The sequence below is a fragment of the Chanodichthys erythropterus genome, chromosome 14 (assembly GCF_024489055.1).
Source record: "Chanodichthys erythropterus isolate Z2021 chromosome 14, ASM2448905v1, whole genome shotgun sequence".
In the NCBI taxonomy this organism is placed as follows: domain Eukaryota; kingdom Metazoa; phylum Chordata; class Actinopteri; order Cypriniformes; family Xenocyprididae; genus Chanodichthys; species Chanodichthys erythropterus.
This window is the reverse complement of record NC_090234.1, coordinates 35,024,149-35,039,360: the sequence shown is the minus strand read 5'-3', so window position 1 is coordinate 35,039,360 and position 15,212 is coordinate 35,024,149. Positions and strand designations below refer to the sequence as shown.

Sequence of the window (15,212 nt, the reverse complement as noted above, 5' to 3'; positions counted from 1 at the left end):
TTTATACCAAAAACTTAATTGTTGCAGCTTCCACATTCCTGGGAGGATTGATTACATGGCCACTGTGGTGGCTTTGGTCCACATTACAAGATGTTTCTTAGTTTTGTTTGTTTTCTGCCACCGATTTATTGATAGCGAAAGGTGTTGTATGAGCGTGTGTGTGTGTTTGTGTTGGAGTGATTTAGACAGGGTTCCTGATTGAATCCACTCTGCCCTTTCGTTTTCTGGTGACCCCAGGCTGACAGAAGGGGTTCTAATTCCCCCGCGGACGCGAATGCCCCGGTCCACCTCCAGCTGATGGGATCAGGACTGCGGTGGTGTCTTATTAATAACACACAGAACCTGGAGCTTCAGGGTGACCACCCAGTCCGTTATTGCTTCTCACCTTTAGTGCCCCTAGATAATTAGCTATAAACAATCAGATAAGTTACAAGACACGTGTGAATGTTGCACGAAGCAGAACGTTGACAGAAACAAGGATGCAATTGTATCCGACAAGGAGGACATGATTGTTTTTCAAAATGCACATTTAGAGAGAATGAGTTTGCTTGCATTTAAATGAAGATCCAGGCTGATTTAAGCTGGTTTGATGCTAGTCATGCTGTTCACAGTTGAACTTTAAAGGTGCAGTAAGCGATTTCTGAGAATCAATGACTACGTTTACATGGACAGCAGTAATCTAATTATTGACCTTATTCTGAAAAAGACAATATTATGATTAAGGTGTTTACATGAGTTGCTTGTAGAAATATTCCTTTCATGTTCCCATTTTACATGTTATAGAACATAGATCGATTAATGGCAAACATTATTACTTCCCCATGGCATGCCTTCTGACGTTCTCTACAGAATTCCACATATCATCACACAGTTCGTCTTCGTTATGGTACCATATACAGTTTTGGGTGTTTCATTTTTAATTTTACGAAAGCTTCAAGTGCAGTTAATTATTTGACATGCTATACGTGCAAATAGATATGGAGCCCCGCATATGACATGCAAAAAAAAAAAAAAAAAAAAATTGTGCACATGATTTACTAATTTGTTCCCGAACGAATTAGTAAATTGTACGGTTTACTAATTGTACGGTTTAGCCTACTATTTATTTTCCCTGTCATGTGTGCGGCTCTGTAAATAGACGACGGTGGATACAAATTCTCCAGCAATAGGCCTCCTCTGTACTTTCATTCAGCAACATTTCATTCATGCCACCTTGACAAACTCAGGGCTACTGGATGAGAGATGAGTTGAGAGGAATTTGATTTGTGGCTTCTTGCTTGAAGCTTACTTTCTTGTTTGCCGTCAAACGGTTGACCACTGCCATGTGTGTATATGGTGTCCTGTCGCAAAATGCGGCGAAAACTCCCACATGACGTCAATAGCGTGATTAAGGTGTGTACATGTCTATAATGCACTGTAAGTGGTTATACCACACTGAGATAGGCATATGGTATGTTACTGGCCATTGTTTTAATCTACTCACATCAAAATCAAAATACTTTTTTATGGACACACTGGATATTATTTGGCACCATGGTGAACATCGCATGGTTTGCCTACATTACCATCGCATTCTTTGCGCTGTATGGATGAAGATACAGAGCAGAGACTGCACAGTGAATTGACAGAGTTTAGTGATTTGGTGAAGAGAAAACTTCAGAATCATGTCATGTGTGTTCATTCATGAAGTTGTTTGAACAACTTGTTTAATCACATTTACATGAGGTAGTTTAATCTCAATATTGCCAAAATCCCATTATAATCGCATTATGAGGGTGTATGTAAATGCACTGATTGTTGAACACTTGATATTTGAAATCAACCCAATCAAACACACCCCTCCCTTCATTGTTCCACCCCCAAAATTCAAGAACACGCAATGCAAAAATGGTCTTTTTATCATAGCAGAAGTGAAACAAAATAAAGCTTAATGAAAAATTAAGCGAAGATGAGGAACGAATGAGAAGAACAAAAAAATTGTTTCCAGCACTGGAAAGCTTTTCTAATATTAAAATTCTAATATTCTTTTTTTTTTTCAGCGATATTCCTCTGACCTTTTCTCTTTTGTAATGTCTTTCAGCCATCTCTCTTTTACCAGTCTTTTTTCAAATTTCCCCCTTGCTCAATCTCTCCTCCCCCATCATGAGTGTATACGCCCCTACTGCTGATTGGTCAAAAGTTTGTTGCGGCACTCGGTCTGATCCACATTCAACAGCTTTTTTCAGAAATTGCTTATGGCACTTTTATGCAACCAGCATTTTTTCTGGTGAAACTGGTTGGCTAAGCACATGTTGTCAGTTAATCTAGTTCATAATTTCGAAAGGTATGGTTGCACCAGTCCCTCGTGAAATATTTCTTTAGTTGTAATGTAAATTTAACACCAGGGACATAGTAACACCTAGTTAGTTTGTGGCTAGATGTTATTAGGGCCCAAGCGAAAATTCGCGCAGGGCCCTCTTGTTCTTCTAAGGATTATTATTATTTTATTTTATTTATTTTTTTTTTTTCCGTCTTCCGGGGCTTTTTGGGGGCCTTAACATGCTCAAAAACTCTTGAAAATTGGCACACACATTGGAATCCGCGGCCATTAGGACGCCGGAGAGGCTGGTACCCGGGCGTGGCAGGGGGGCTCGACAGCGCCCCCTTGAAAAAAGTCTGAAAATTTGGTCCATATATTAAACATGCTTGCACGTATTAGTATGAAACTCGGTACACATATAGACCTCATCGGGCCGAACAACTTTCGCGCTCTAAGTTAATCGCCACGCCAACAGGAAGTCAGCTATTAAGGGTTGTTTGAAAAAACGCATGCTCTGGAATTTGATATACTCCTCCTAGACGATTAATCCGATCGCCACCAAACTCGGTCAGCATGAAGTCAAGACACTGATGATTAAAAATTGCCAGGGGATTTTTGATATCTCGAACGGTTTGGCCGTGGCGAGGCAACGAATTTATGGCGAGAAAAAGGAAACAGGAAATGTGTTATAACGTCTTAATACATATATTGATCTTTATGAAACTTCACGAGTGTGTTCGTTATAGGAGTCTGATCACATGGATGTGACTATTGTGAGTCAAAGTTATAGCGCCACCAACTGGCAGCAGGAAGTGTATCACTTTTTGAAATGTTTTGAGATCACCCTCTTATTTTTACCTGATTTGCTTCAAACTTCATCAGTGTAATGTCAATACACAGCAGATGTAGACCTATGACAGGATTTTTGATATTTGAAATATTGTTGCCATGGCAACAGGTCAAACTGTAATAATATTCTTGAGTGTTTTTGAGGCTCTTAACATGCTTCAAATTGCATGAAACTCGACACACACATCAATATTGTCAACCAGTAGACATGGACAAAGCCATAGAAATGGGCGTGGTGGAGGGGCTCAGTAGCGCCACCTTTTGACAAAAGTGGGGTTAGTTTTTCCTACAGTCACCAAACTCAGTACACATATTATTCTCATCAAGCCGGACAATTTTATAATTTACATTCATTAGCTCCGACCAACAGGAAGTCAGCTATTTTGGTTTGAATGTTAATTTTTTGAAAAAACAGGCTATGAATTTTATACTACTACTCCTACAGGGTTTATCCAATTTACACCAAGCTTTTTTTAACTTGTTGCGAACACATTGAAGTTGTTTAATTGCAAACGGATTTTGGATATCTCAAACGGTTTGGCCGTGGCGAGGCAACGAATTTATGGCGAGAAAAGGGAAACAGGAAATGTGTTATAACTTCTGCATACATTGATTGATGTTTATGAAACTTCAGGAGTGTGTTGGTTGTAGTAGTCTGATCACATGGATGTAACTATTGTGAGTCAAAGTTATAGCGCCACCAAATGGCAGCAAGAAGTGTATCACTTTTAAAATGCTTTGAGATCACCCTCTTATTTTTACCAGATTTGCTTCAAACTTCATCAGTGTAATGTCAATACACAGCAGATGTAGACCTATGACAGGATTTTTGATATTTGAAATATTGTTGCCATGGCAACAGGTCAAACTGTAATAATATTCTTGAGTGTTTTTGAGGCTCTTAACATGCTTCAAATTGCATGAAACTCGACACACACATCAATATTGTCAACCAGTAGACATGGACAAAGCCATAGAAATGGGCGTGGTGGAGGGGCTCAGTAGCGCCACCTTTTGACAAAAGTGGGGGTTAGTTTTTCCTACAGTCACCAAACTCGGTACACATATTATTCTCATCAAGCCGGACAATTTTCTAATTTACATTCATTAGCTCCGACCAACAGGAAGTCAGCTATTTTGGTTTGAATGTTAATTTTTTGAAAAAACAGGCTATGGATTTTATACTACTACTCCTACAGGGTTTATCCAATTTACACCAAGCTTTTTTTAACTTGTTGCTAACACATTGAAGTTGTTTAATTGCAAACGGATTTTGGATATCTCAAACGGTTTGGCCGTGGCGAGGCAACGAATTTATGGCAAGAAAAGGGAAACAAAGTGTTATAACTTCTGCATACATTAATTGATTTTGATGAAACTTTGGCTTAGTCTTCGTTGTACAAGGCTGATCACATGGATTTGACTATTGTGATTCAAAGTCATAGCGCCACCAACTGGAAGCAGAAAATGTGTCACTTTCAGCATACATTGAGATCACCCTCTTATTTTTACCTGATTTGCTTCAAAATTCATCAGAATAATGTTAAAACTTGGCACATGTAATCCTTTGAAAATGGGCAGGGAGGAGGGGCTCTATAACGGCACCTTGTAGTGCAGTAAATGTGGAGTGAATTTGATATAGTCCTTTGATGTTTAACCGTTTTAAGTGCCTATTGCCCGCTGTGCACAGTTGCCCTGAAGCCACCGGGGTGGCGGTGCCACCGGGCTTGGGCCCGCCATCGCTGCTCGCAGCTATATTTATTATTATTTTTTTATTTTTTTTTTTTATTTTTTTTTTTATTTTTTTTCCGTCTTCCGGGGCTTTTTGGGGGCCTTAACATGCTCAAAAACTCTTGAAAATTGGCACACACATTGGAATCCGCGGCCATTAGGACGCCGGAGAGGCTGGTACCCGGGCGTGGCAGGGGGGCTCGACAGCGCCCCCTTGAAAAAAGTCTGAAAATTTGGTCCATATATTAAACATGCTTGCACGTATTAGTATGAAACTCGGTACACATATAGACCTCATCGGGCCGAACAACTTTCGCGCTCTAAGTTAATCGCCACGCCAACAGGAAGTCAGCTATTAAGGGTTGTTTGAAAAACGCATGCTCTGGAATTTGATATACTCCTCCTAGACGATTAATCCGATCGCCACCGAACTCGGTCAGCATGAAGTCAAGACACTGATGATTAAAAATTGCCAGGGGATTTTTGATATCTCGAACGGTTTGGCCGTGGCGAGGCAACGAATTTATGGCGAGAAAAAGGAAACAGGAAATGTGTTATAACGTCTTAATACATATATTGATCTTTATGAAACTTCACGAGTGCGTTCGTTATAGGAGTCTGATCACATGGATGTGACTATTGTGAGTCAAAGTTATAGCGCCACCAACTGGCAGCAGGAAGTGTATCACTTTTTGAAATGTTTTGAGATCACCCTCTTATTTTTACCTGATTTGCTTCAAACTTCATCAGTGTAATGTCAATACACAGCAGATGTAGACCTATGACAGGATTTTTGATATTTGAAATATTGTTGCCATGGCAACAGGTCAAACTGTAATAATATTCTTGAGTGTTTTTGAGGCTCTTAACATGCTTCAAATTGCATGAAACTCGACACACACATCAATATTGTCAACCAGTAGACATGGACAAAGCCATAGAAATGGGCGTGGTGGAGGGGCTCAGTAGCGCCACCTTTTGACAAAAGTGGGGGGGTTAGTTTTTCCTACAGTCACCAAACTCGGTACACATATTATTCTCATCAAGCCGGACAATTTTCTAATTTACATTCATTAGCTCCGACCAACAGGAAGTCAGCTATTTTGGTTTGAATGTTAATTTTTTGAAAAAACAGGCTATGAATTTTATACTACTACTCCTACAGAGTTTATCCAATTTACACCAAGCTTTTTTTAACTTGTTGCGAACACATTGAAGTTGTTTAATTGCAAACGGATTTTGGATATCTCAAACGGTTTGGCCGTGGCGAGGCAACGAATTTATGGCGAGAAAAGGGAAACAGGAAATGTGTTATAACTTCTGCATACATTGATTGATGTTTATGAAACTTCAGGAGTGTGTTGGTTGTAGTAGTCTGATCACATGGATGTAACTATTGTGAGTCAAAGTTATAGCGCCACCAAATGGCAGCAAGAAGTGTATCACTTTTAAAATGCTTTGAGATCACCCTCTTATTTTTACCTGATTTGCTTCAAACTTCATCAGTGTAATGTCAATACACAGCAGATGTAGACCTATGACAGGATTTTTGATATTTGAAATATTGTTGCCATGGCAACAGGTCAAACTGTAATAATATTCTTGAGTGTTTTTGAGGCTCTTAACATGCTTCAAATTGCATGAAACTCGACACACACATCAATATTGTCAACCAGTAGACATGGACAAAGCCATAGAAATGGGCGTGGTGGAGGGGCTCAGTAGCGCCACCTTTTGACAAAAGTGGGGGTTAGTTTTTCCTACAGTCACCAAACTCGGTACACATATTATTCTCATCAAGCCGGACAATTTTCTAATTTACATTCATTAGCTCCGACCAACAGGAAGTCAGCTATTTTGGTTTGAATGTTAATTTTTTGAAAAAACAGGCTATGGATTTTATACTACTACTCCTACAGGGTTTATCCAATTTACACCAAGCTTTTTTTAACTTGTTGCTAACACATTGAAGTTGTTTAATTGCAAACGGATTTTGGATATCTCAAACGGTTTGGCCGTGGCGAGGCAACGAATTTATGGCAAGAAAAGGGAAACAAAGTGTTATAACTTCTGCATACATTAATTGATTTTGATGAAACTTTGGCTTAGTCTTCGTTGTACAAGGCTGATCACATGGATTTGACTATTGTGATTCAAAGTCATAGCGCCACCAACTGGAAGCAGAAAATGTGTCACTTTCAGCATACATTGAGATCACCCTCTTATTTTTACCTGATTTGCTTCAAAATTCATCAGAATAATGTTAAAACTTGGCACATGTAATCCTTTGAAAATGGGCAGGGAGGAGGGGCTCTATAGCGGCACCTTGTAGTGCAGTAAATGTGGAGTGAATTTGACATAGTCCTTTGATGTTTAACCGTTTTAAGTGCCTATTGCCCGCTGTGCACAGTTGCCCTGAAGCCACCGGGGTGGCGGTGCCACCGGGCTTGGGCCCGCCATCGCTGCTCGCAGCTATATTTAATTTAGTTGTTACTTTTGCTTTTAAAGCAAACTTAGGCCATTAGCTCTCCATAAAAAATAATGTGAGGTTGAATATCAAGAAGTCTCTGACTTTGTAAACAGACATGCATTTCAGTTTTATCTTGTGGCTGATATTTTTAACCAGTAATACATTATATGCCCACAGAATTACAGTACACAAGTAATTATGAAATAATATAATTAGTATTTATATTTTGAATATGTATATAAGGAACTGTGTGTGTGTAATGGTGTTCAAATATGTAGTAGTTCATATATTTGTAACTTAGTTCCCATCTATGCTATAAAAGAGACTTTGAGTAGTGCTGTGTATGTTTTTGTATTTTTGTTGCATTGGTGTTTGACTGTACTCTACTTTAATGGATATTATATCAATGCCCAGTTTGCTAGATCTCTAGATCTAGTCACTTGCAATCAATTTAATTATCAGCTAAATTTTCCAGGGTCACTGTCAGTGTTTGTTTAGTTTCTAACAAGTTACATGCGTTGTTATTGAGTTAAATTGAGTAAGTTGTCAACACTGATGCTGTAGAAATGGGCTCAGTTTCTCCAGAATGCCACTTCACGGTAACAGGCTCATGTGTTAATGGGTCTTGTTACTTCAAATGAACTTATACAAGTTACAACAACCAAAGGCATGAAAGGGTCAGAGAGATTGTGTGAAATTTATGGCCCTTTCAACAGAGCGGCAGCATAGGATAAACATTCTTCTTTAATCAGGGTTTATAACAGACCACTAAAAGCTTTAGTCTCTTTATCTTTTAGCTACATTTTGTCCTCTAAGCTGTGAGATGGTCTCATCTCACTTTCTGTGCCGCAGCCATCAGTTTCTGACCTCTTGACCCGAGTCACTTTGCTAAGGAGTCGCACTTTATTAATAGATGCGCCGGTGTGAAGCAGAGGATGGCACTTTTGTGCAAGCACATCAGAAGTCCCAACCCTGGCTTTTATGCTGACGCACATCCCTGTCCATCATTTCATTGTCCCTGGAAAAAGTTGCAGCTGTTTCTCTGCCCCCTGAACTCTGTCTGTGGAGGTCACAGACCTACTGCACTATTATCATTTTGTAATTTACAACACCTTTCCAATATTCACTATTGTGGCTCACTTCATGCTCTTAAATGGATTGTTCACCCAAAAATGTTAATTCTGTCATCATTTGCTTGCATGTATTTCCTAACCTGTATAACTTTCTTCTAGAAACAAAAAAGGAGAGGTTTAGAATAATATAGTAGGTAGTTATTTTCCATGAAATTATAAATAATGGAGAAAAGGAGCTTTTAAGCTTCAAAAAGAATGCAAAAGAACCATAAAAATAGTTTTGTTTAGTGACTAATGACAGATTTCAGGTTATTCCTCCTGCAAATTTATTGTGTGACTTCAGACAACTTTGGAATATAATGATTAAGTATAGACTTTTATGTTGCTTTTGTCATTCACTTTTATTATATTTCCTAGGATATGCTTAAAAATTCACTTTTTGAAGAAAAGTTATTAGGGAGTAAATGAGTTTTAAATGAATTTTGAATGATTTTTTGAGTCAACTGTTCCTTTAAAATAGCTGAAAATTACAGCAATAACTTTTTAGATTCCTGCAGGCGTTTAATGCATTATGTAAATGATTTTTTGAACGACTTCCAGTACACTCAGGGGAATACAGTCACACAATTTTACGGCTAATTTTTGTGGTGGAACGGAAAGGCCGCCCCCTCATCCCACCCAGTGAGTTAATGTCTCAGTGTACATATAAGAAGGGACTATGTTTCCTTGCATCACTGATTCTGTCCTTTTTCCTCATTATTTCATTTCTTTTATTACAGTTTTAGAAATACTCGCTGTCGGAGTGGTGGCTAGCACATGAGCTGGCTCCGGCTGTTTACTGATCCTATTCCCCAATATCTTGTCTAATAGCATAATAGTGCCAGCAAGACATCAAGATGACATCACAATCAAAGGTCATTTCTTAATCAGTATTTTGTCGCATTTTCCATTTAAATTAACGGCGCAATATGTAAGATTTTATTTTGTTGACTTGTATACTTGCATTATCCCAGAAGTTTCCAAGAATGTTTAAATCCAGAGAAATAAGCAATTATAATCAGTACACGGAATGTGTCCGTGCGTCCCCTATCAATGACGTCATACCCGCATTACCCTTGAGTTTTGTTTTATTTTGTAGAAACCATGTAAACACCGAAGACACTTTAATATATTATCTGCTTTAATCGAAAAGTGAGCAACTGTTTGGATACATTCATCGACAGAAAACTTATAATTGTTATATAGTTCAACAAAGTAAGTCTTATTGTTTAAATTTTGTTTTCTTGATTTACCGCAAGTACCATGTTTTACCATGACTAATATCGGTCTAGCTTACTGCAGTGTGCAACAAGTGTCTCATTGTAGCCGCCGAGCGAACGCACAGAGTAACATCATTTTCAACACACTCAAATGTATCTAATACGATAAAACGGCGCTGCTTTACCCCACATACGCTTGACCGGAAGAAGCGGAAACAGTCGTCTGTGGCATAATAAAAGTTCCGCTGCTCTCGAGCCGTGTGTCGTGCTTGTCTCTCATAAGCAATCATTTCAACGGCCTCGTTCCGCTCTAACGGCTTTCAGCCACACCCTGCTTTATACTACAGTAATGTTAATAAATACATTTACAGTATACAGTTAATACATTAGCTCATCCATGAATGTGATTTCTGCCCAAGTCTCATCAGATTCTTTTCCACCAGCTGTAGATGTGAAGACAACACCTCCCAAGGCGTCATCAACCTCTAGCGGTAGCCTACATATTGTACCTTTAACTAAACATCCTTAAAACACTCTTATGCACAACCACATAAGATATTAAGACTTGTTTCAGAGAATATATCTTGATTTGGCAGATACATTTTTAAAAAATGTGCTTCTCAAGTTAGTTTGTTGTTTTAGATATTGTTACTGGAAAACGAGACAAAAATATTGATTTTTTTTTTTTTTCTTTTTTTTTGCAGTGTTGTACATGTATACTCTATATGTGAAAGAACTGTTGGAGAGAAGATGACTTGACATCTTACCTATCACATTGCTCAAGCTTTGAAATCATTGGTTCAGTTCCAGACCTTTTTCAGCCTATTGAATGTTGAACCAATGAATCACCATCTAACATAACATACCTTGAACTACAAAGAGGTGACGCGAGCTCCGCATGCAATCTGATCGTGTCAGTGAGCACTGAGAGTTGAGATGATGTGTAACCCCAGGCTATCTGTGATAGACACATACAGTATTACAGGCTGGTGGGCAATTGGAGAAAGGTGTGTTACTGGATACGGCTGGACGTGGCTAGACTGTGAGGACATAATACAGGCTGACACAAGTTCAGATTGGAGGATGGCCCTTTTGCCGCCTTCTAAGATTGGGTTTGACCACCCACACGGTTCTCCAGCGTGGGTAGAAAGAGCGAAAAAAGCCAAGAATGGTCAAATGAGGGGGTATGTAGAGGTTCTACACCTGGTTTATGTATTTTCTTTACTTGTGCTCATTTTCAGTTATTCTGAAAGCTCTGTTAGTAATGCATTTTTTTTATTTAAATGAATATTCTGTCATCATTTATTTGCCCTCGTGTTAATTTAAAACTGTATGAACTACTTACTTTTTTTGGTCATACAGTAAAAGTCAGTGTCCATATTTTTTGTCCTACCCAACCAGCATTTTGCTTGGTTTCTGTTTCAGTTGTGTTTTGGTGAGCAGTGAAATCTCATTGGTCCAAAATCATGCTCCAGCCATATCAAAGATATTATAATAATATTAAATACTGTATATTAAATCGTGTTGCAAATAGCTGTGAATTTATGTCGCAGGTTTTCTGTTTTTCAATGTGAACAGACAAATTATTTGTTGCTGGAAACTTTTCATGTAGTGCTTAATTACGAAACAGTTACTCTGAACTTTAGAGTAAGCATGTCAACCAGAAACCTGCTGTGTGAGTTTTTGGAGGCTCATTTGGTGAAAAATGGTCCTAATTTTCAGTCCCTCTGAGAGTAAAGATTTCTTTTAGTCTGTAGCTCAGTGTGATTATGTGGGTGAAAATCACGCTGTGGAGTGGCTACTTTTGTAAATCGAGGTGAATGCTGTGCGTTAGATTAGGTTTTGTGATCTACTGGCCTGCATTCTGTCTGAAAACTAAAGAGATTGTCACCACAGACTGTGCTGAATCACACTTGTAACCTAATGTGCATCAAATACAGAAGACCTCCTCTGAACAGGCTTGATTAGACCCTTGGGTGGTGATCGGTACCCATAATTGCCAAACTTAATGTTAAAGTACTTCTTTTCTTAATCAACATCTCTCCATGACCCTTCCATCAAGCAGCAAACTAACAAAACATGCTGAATCACAGTCCATTGTCTCTCTTTCTTTAATTTGGTTCATCACAAACCGATACGATAAATCAATAAACACCTTTTTTCATTCAGTCAGAGCTGGAGATTAAATGCTGGTTCTTGCAATCAAGCTGCGATTTTAACAGAGTTTGTGGTGCGCTGAGGACTGTTGAGGTTTTGCTCTTTTCAGGCTCTTTTGAAGAGGCACTTCAGGGGCAAAATGGCTGAGCTGATCACGACCAGTGACGCTTCGCTGCTTTCCTCAGCTTTTGCAGATTACGCTCTTACTCTGCCAGACGCCAGTAGCCCAATTGGCCCTCACCAAATGGAACTGTCTCACAGCTATGACGAATGATGTGTATTATGTGTGTGTGCATGTGACTTTATATCTGGAGCCATGACAACGAAAAAGAGCCACTCTGCTGGATGGTCAAGACCCTTGTTAAAAAACACATCCAGAACTTGGATGGAGCTCTCACGTAAAGTTGCGAACTCCGTGTTCTGCCATTGTTGCAACCTAATTTTGTCGTGCGCACATTGACACGCGGCCAAAAAGCTTTAGTGCGTTGTTGTTGAAGTACTACTCCTACACACGTAGAAGCTCCGAGATTTTGGTCAAAAAAAGCTGATACGCTCTCCAAACACCTACCTACGCTCTCGACAGTAGCTCGGCTCTTTGTGCAAGAATCCCAGATAAGTGTGAAATTGCATCGTTACAGATGCCAACCTGCCCCAAAGGCATGAACACTCTTTCTGATGTGTCCTTTTCCATGAATGGAGCTTTGATACGTTATCAGATACATTCCTGGACACGCCTGAAGTATCGGCCTATCGACTGAGTCTGATTATCCTCTTTGTGCCGTCCGTGAGGTTAGCGAGGAGGACAGCCTCCCGGCGATTTACCGGGCACACTCATGCGTGAGACGAGCGACTTTGCTCTGTGATTGCCATGACCCGCCCCTCACCCTCATACCAAAAGGGTCCTTTATGAAGCTCTTTTCCATTTTACTCTGAATTCAGTCATTGCTCCATTTAACCGTGTAGACCCCCATTCCCCTGCCTTCAGGGCCCCTTTTGTCCTTCTAATGCACTTGGTAGGGCATACTGGAGCAGGCATTAAAGAGATTTGGTGTGACTCAGGCTTTGAAGAATTAGACATGCTTAATGTAACCCTAACTGACCTGAACCTATATCTGGGGCACGGGATGAGCGGAGCTGTAATTTTTGGTGCTGAGCTCATGATTAGCCTTTTTAGAAATGGCACTATATGTGATTTGACTCAGTTGAATCACAAAGAAGATTTGGTATCACTTTATAATAAGGTCTCGTTTGTTAAAATTGGTTAATGCATTAGTTAACATGAACTAACAATGAGCAATATGTTTTATTGCCTTTATCAATCTTTGTTAAAAAAAAGTTATTCACCAATGAAAAAAATGAAATTATGTCATTACTCACCCTAATGTCATTCCAAACCTGTAAGAATTTTGTTCATCTCCGGAACACAAATGAAGATATTTTTTAATGAAATCTGAGAGCTTTCTGTCCCTCCATTGACAGCCTATGCAACTACCACTTTCAAGGCCCAGAAAGGTAGTAAAAACATCATTAAAGTAATCCATGGGAGACTCTAGTGGTTTAACCTCTTTTTTTATGAAGCGACACATGTGGTTTGTTTGCACACAAAAATCATAATTTACCACTTTAATTACAAAACATCAATCTCCAATGCGCGTTCATGAGAGCACCACGACACGTTTGTTGTGTTAATGTGAGAGCATACATTGAGATAAATATTGTGTAAATAAAGTGGTAAATTATGTTTTTTTTTTTTTTTGTACAAACAAAGCACTCACATGGCTTCATAAAATAGGGGTTAAACCACTAGAGTCACATGACAGAATAAATTACAGAATTTAAATTTTTGGATAAACTAACCCTTGAATATTAATGAATAAAAATATAATTGGTCATTGTTAGTTCATGTGGTGCATTAACTAATGTTAACAGATGCAAGCTTTAATTTTAAAAATGTATTAAGTGTTAAAATTAACATATAGTTAAAAAGATTATTAAATGCTGTAGAAGTATTGTTCAGTGTTATTTTGTTAACAAATGAAACCTTATTGTAAGATGTTACCGGCAATTTTATTTAAAGGTGCCGTAGAACGTGTTTTCAAAAGATGTAATATAAGTCTAAGGTGTCCCCTGAATGTGTCTGTGAAGTTTCAGCTCAAAATTCCCCATAGATTTTTTTAAATTCATTTTTTTAACTGCCTATTTTGGGGCATCATTAAATATGCACCGATTCAGGCTGTGTGGCCCCTTTAAATTCCCTTTAAATGGATCTTTACAAAGTGTTCATCATGCAGCATGTCTAATCGCGTAAGTACAGTGTTTATTTGAATGTTTACATTTAATTCTGAATGAGTTTCAGAGTGCTCCGTGGCTAAAGCTAACATTACACACTGTTGGAGAGATTTATAAAGAATGAAGTTATACATGAATTATACAGACTGCAAGTGTTTAAAAATGAAAATAACGACTTGTCTCCATGAATACAGTAAGAAACGATGGTAACTTTAACCACATTTAACAGTACATTAGCAACATGCTAATGAAACATTTAGAAAGACAATTTACAAATATCACTAAAAATATCATGATATCATGGATCATGTCAGTTATTATTGCTCCATCTGCCATTTTTCGCTATTGTCCTTGCTTGCTTGCTTACCTAGTCTGTTGATTCAGCTGTGCACATCCAGACGTCCTGCCCTCGTCTAATGCCTTGAACATGAGCTGGCATATGCAAATATTGGGGGCGTACATATTAATGATCCCAAATGTTACGTAACAGTCGGTGTTATGTTGAGATTCGCCTGTTCTTCGGAGGTCTTTTAAACAAATGAGATTTATATAAGGAGGAGGAAGCAATGGAGTTTGAGACTCACTGAATGTCTTTTCCATGTACTGAACTCTTGTTATTCAACTATGACAAGATAAATTCAATTTTGAATTCTAGGGCACCTTTAACACTTCCACAAACATATTAAGCAGTTAAAATGTAAATGTGTTTTAATTTGTTTTCCATTTCTCTTCAGTTGGTCCGTAAAAATGATGTAAAGAGAAAATGACAAGTGAACCACTTACTGTACAATTGTATTTGTTTTCCCAGAAACCCATTTAATTTGGAGACAATGAGCTGACGGTGTGCCATTTACTTTGTGGATCTCCTTTTGTTTATTTATTCTAATTGAGAAACAGGTGTTTCTTAACCCTCGGCTGCAAATGAGACCTCCCAGGATCTGAGCTGGTGGGTGCCTAAATAGCTTTCAGCTCTACTGGCCCTCATCAGCATTGTTGCAGTGTTTGAGCTAATGACAAGGTAACCTCGGCATAATGTGCCACCTAAATGACTGATTTCTCATACATTTAGTATTTATGAGGACTTA

The 15,212-nt window shown here is 38.6% G+C and overlaps 1 protein-coding gene across 3 annotated transcripts in view; it reads left to right on the top strand.

Annotated features, from left to right (window-relative positions):
* The window catches only part of sema5ba (sema domain, seven thrombospondin repeats (type 1 and type 1-like), transmembrane domain (TM) and short cytoplasmic domain, (semaphorin) 5Ba), a 162,705-nt gene that overhangs the window by 54,265 nt on the left and 93,228 nt on the right, over positions 1–15,212 (top strand). The gene's annotated exons all lie outside the window — the stretch shown is intronic.